Source organism: Myotis yumanensis, unplaced genomic scaffold (assembly GCF_028538775.1).
Source record: "Myotis yumanensis isolate MYYU_CA2020_CCGP unplaced genomic scaffold, mMyoYum1.0.hap1 SCAF_15, whole genome shotgun sequence".
In the NCBI taxonomy this organism is placed as follows: domain Eukaryota; kingdom Metazoa; phylum Chordata; class Mammalia; order Chiroptera; family Vespertilionidae; genus Myotis; species Myotis yumanensis.
Window position 1 is genome coordinate 40612379 of NW_027223766.1, and position 4360 is coordinate 40616738.

The following is a 4360-nucleotide window of genomic DNA, read 5'->3' on the forward strand; positions in this document are numbered from 1 at the left end:
GACAACTCCCACGAGGCTCATCTCACGCAGGTCCTCCCCCTCCAGCCACACCCTGTCATGTACGCTACACTCGGTCATGCTGGACTAAACTCTCCAAAGCTGTGAAATGCTTTCCTCCTTCTGCTCTTCACTCAAGCTGTTCTCTCTCCTGGAACACCCTTCTTCCTCTGTGAAGTTTCTTCTGTGTTTCCAGTACCTTTGTACATGAATATATGCCTATGACTTATAAGTATGTAGCTGTGTGTGTGTATTCACTTATGGGAGCAAATAAATATGGGAAAGGTATAGTCACCTTGCATTCTAGCTATCTTTGTAATTCTTGTCTCCCTTGCTTAAAGTTCCCCGATTGCAGGAACTGTGCATTGGGTAGAACCATAAAGCTAGACAATCGCAAGGGATAAAAATGGAATTCAAACTCCCTGAGAGACCCACTGGGGGATGGATTTTGCATGAAGGGCTGTGTACCATGGTTGATCCAATCTGGGTCTGGTGCCAGCCATGCATAGAAAGGAATGTCCGAGTGGCTTCCTTAGGAACCATAGACATGGGTGGGAGAAGGGAAGGGGAGGGGAAGTTCTCAGAAGCCCAGGAGGGGTGTGGGGTGTGTCTTTTGGGATAAATGAAAGGATAGATGCTCGCTAACCTTACATTCCCACTGGGCTCCCACCAAGTGTGTCTCCTCCCTGCATTAGTCTCCTCCATGACTCATTCCAACTCTTACCTTTGTCATCCAGTTTCCCGAATTTCCAACCCTCCCTCTCCTCTCCTCACCTGCACAGGGTGTCTGTAGTCTTGCCTGCCCAGAATCCCTTGGTGCTAGCCATAGGTCCCCTCTTCTTTTCCGTTGGGGAACTAGTCCCTTCCACCAGAGTTGAAATTAATTATTTATGATGCTCAATCTTGAAGGTTGGAGCCTTTGGGAGTGGGGGTGGGGAGGGAGGAAGAACATCTCAGCAGTTGGAACAGCATGTGCAAAGGCATCAGGGCACATAATGTGGAGGCACTGAGGAGTGGTGGGGGGTAGGGGTGGGGGTGGGGTAGTACACATGGAGAAGAAGATGGGAAGAGGACAGGGGAAGGTCATGTGAACAAAAAAAAAAGGGGGGGCGTTCTGTGGAAAGTAACCTCACAGGGTGATCTGATCATAAATTCCTAACTGGGGCTCTGGCTGGCATGGCTCAGTGGTTAGAATGTTGGCCCAAGCACTGAAGAGTCACAGGTTTGATTCCCTGTCGAGGGCATGTACCTGGGTTGCAGGTTCGATCTCCAGCCCTGGTCAGGGCACATGCGGGAGGCAACCAATCAATGTATCTCTCTCACATCAATGTTTCTCTCTCTCTCTTTTCCCTTCCCGTCCTACCTTCCACTGTCTCTAAAAATCAATGGAAAAAATATCCTCAGGTGAGGATTAACAAAAAATAAAATTCCTAACTGTGCAGGTCATGGAGGGTAATCATGCCCAGGTCTACAACTTCTTCAGTGAAGGTTTTTGTTGTTTTGTTTTGTGTGTCATCCTTGCACAGGGGCCATGCTAATCTTCTCTGTGTTGCTCCAATTTTAGTATATGTGCTGCCGAAGCAATCACTGAAGGTTTTAAACCACCAGCCCTACCCCTGTTCTTGTGCATCTAGGTTAACACACCTTTGAAATACCCTTCAAAGGGGATATTAAACCTCCAGAGAGCACATAATCTTAACTATCCTGTAATCCAATCCTGCCTTGCTTTCTCCAATCTTCCTGATGAACCCTCCTTAATTTCAAATGCATGCAAGAAGCTGCAAAACTATTATTCTCTAGAGCATTTGAGATCTTGCTCCTGGTATATGTCATCAAATAAGAGATCAAATAAACTCTAATAAAAATTCTCTACATGTTGGGACATTTTTTACGTAGACAGTAAAGAGCCTGATCACCCTTGGTGCAAAGGTGGAATCTTTCTCATTCTGTACCCTCAACCCCAAGCCAGCTCATAAAATCCCTCAATCAGTGTTTATTAAAATGAATTCAGTAGTTGGGTCTAATTCCCTCTAGGGCCATACTTACTCTGAAACTGGGAAAGTGAGTCAGCCAAAAAAAAATCTTCAGCCCTAGCTGGTTTGGCTCAGTGGATAGAGTGTCAGCTTTCGGACTAAAAGGTCCCAGGTTCGATTCCAGCCAAGGGCACATGCCCGGGTTGCAGGCTCTACCCCCAGTAGGGTGCGTGCAGGAGGCAGCCGATCAATGATCCTCTCTCATCATTGATGTTTCTATCTCTCTTCCCTCTCCCTTACTCTTTGAAATCAATAAAAATATATTTTAAAAAATCTTCAACAGGCTTAGGCCAGAGAGATGCAGAGCAGAGGCAGCATCCCAGAGCTGTGGGGCGGCCCTAGAGCCCTCTCAGAGTGGGCGGAGCTTCGGCAAGGCAGCTGGGTCCCCTGGCTGTCTAAACCATCCTCCTGCCCACGTGCCCCTCCTCCTGCCTCAGGGGACCCAAGCAGCTATGACCAGGATTGGGAAGCTGGATTAGCAGTCAACTGTGCCACTGGACCCTCTTCTAGCGCTCAGACTCCAACTGTGGCTGGGTCAGCTGAGGAGAGGTAGGGGTCTGTGGCCACAGGAAGTGCCTCTGATATCCTGGGAATCTGTCTTCCAATTTTCCAATTCTGCTCTCCTTACTTTTTTTATTTCTATGGCTTCTTCTTTTTTTTTTTTTTTAATGCTCATTCTTTTACTTATCTTTATTTTTACTTCTTTTTTTATTTTAGAGAGAAACATTGATTTGTTGTTCCACTTATTTATGCATTTATTGGTTGATTCTTGTATGTGCCTGACTGGGGATCTAACCCGCAACCTTGGTGAATCGAGATGATACTCTAACCCACTGAACTACCCGGCCAGGGCTGTTTCTATAGCCTCTTAAAACTCCTCTTTGGCCAAGACAGTGAGTCAAAACTCCCTGAGGACCTGTGGCAGGCAGCAGTTACCTTCTGAGTCATTTGCTGCCTAACACCCTGCCCACCCAAAGAGCTCACCCTGCAGAATCCAAGCTGGTTTCCCACCACACCCCTTTCAACAGGACAGTCTCACCTTGTCAAGGTCATAGGAATGCCAGAGGTCAGAGCACATTCTCTGCCAGGCAGGAAGGCTGAGATCTTTCAGCACGGGCCCAGCCCTTGGTGGCCCCATGACAATTGCTTGAAAGGGTTGCTTCAAAACTAAGAGACAGACACTATAGGTCTCCAAGTCAACCCTGGTTGAGAATTCTGGTCTGTTGCCACTGCTCATTTCAGTAGTAGGACCCAGGCTAGGCTACTGCGACAGAACAACCTCCAGATACAGTGGCTAGGATAAAATAGGAGTTTCTTTGTCCAGAGGTTTTAGGGAGACTTTACCATTCTCTTTGCATAGGTTCCACCTCTGGCTCCAGAGTTACTTTAGTTCTTGTGATGTACCAGCTGATGGAAAGGAGAAAAGGGAGACAGGGAGCACTTACCCAATCAAGAGAACAGAAATCACTTCTGTTTACAGACCATTGGCCACACTCAGTCATATGACCACACCTAGCTGCAAGGGAGGCTGGGAAATGTAGTCTTTAGCTAGGCAACCATGTCCCTACCTAAAACTCTATTATTATGGAAGAAGGGGAAAGTGGATCTTGGAGAACAACCAGCAGCCTCTGACACTGCGAGGTTATAAAACCTGGTGAGATCAGAGTCCATGCGTCTGCTGCAGCTGCTTATGACATCCTGGGTAGGGGTGATGCTGAACCACTCCTGGCCTCACACACAACTTTCTGTTTCCACCATTGAGCCAATCAACAAGCCTCGTTCATGCTCCAATAAAACCTGGAATTGCAAAAGGGGGAAGAGAAAAGTCAGTTTGGAAACAATAATCACATAAACAAGAGTGGATTATGGGACAGTTAAAAGCCATTTGTGGGGAGTCCCCGAGATCTGTGTGACTCAAGTGTGGTCCATGGGTTTATCCTGGTCTGGAAGTGTTAGCAGACCGAGAGTGAAACTTTAAAGCTATATGACAGAATAATTTCATATTGGTTGAATATTATAGTGAAAATTACAGCTTGTATTTTCTATATCTTTTTAAATTTAATTTTTCATTTTTATTGTGTTTTACATAAGCACTGGTTCATGACAGATCAGAAGAAGAAGAAAAAACACCCCAAACTGTTCTTTTTCACAGATAGTTTGAGAAGCACTGATCCAGGCCTCAGGAATTTTGTTCAGTTTTCACATGTGGCTTCATTTATCCTGGAGGGAAGTATAACTCACCCCATTTTGCAGATGAGAAAATGAAGGCTGCGAGCTTAGTCCCACAGCTGGAGACCGCAGAGCTGAGGTGGCAGTCCTCCTGGTGAAGG

At 46.4% G+C, this 4360-nt stretch overlaps 1 non-coding gene across 1 annotated transcript; it reads right to left on the reverse strand.

Annotated features, from left to right (window-relative positions):
* Positions 1–1478: 1478 nt before the first annotated feature.
* LOC138993599 (U6 spliceosomal RNA) lies at positions 1479–1585 on the reverse strand. The gene has a single exon (XR_011468314.1). It is a non-coding gene; the product is annotated as a U6 spliceosomal RNA (small nuclear RNA).
* Positions 1586–4360: the final 2775 nt, after the last annotated feature.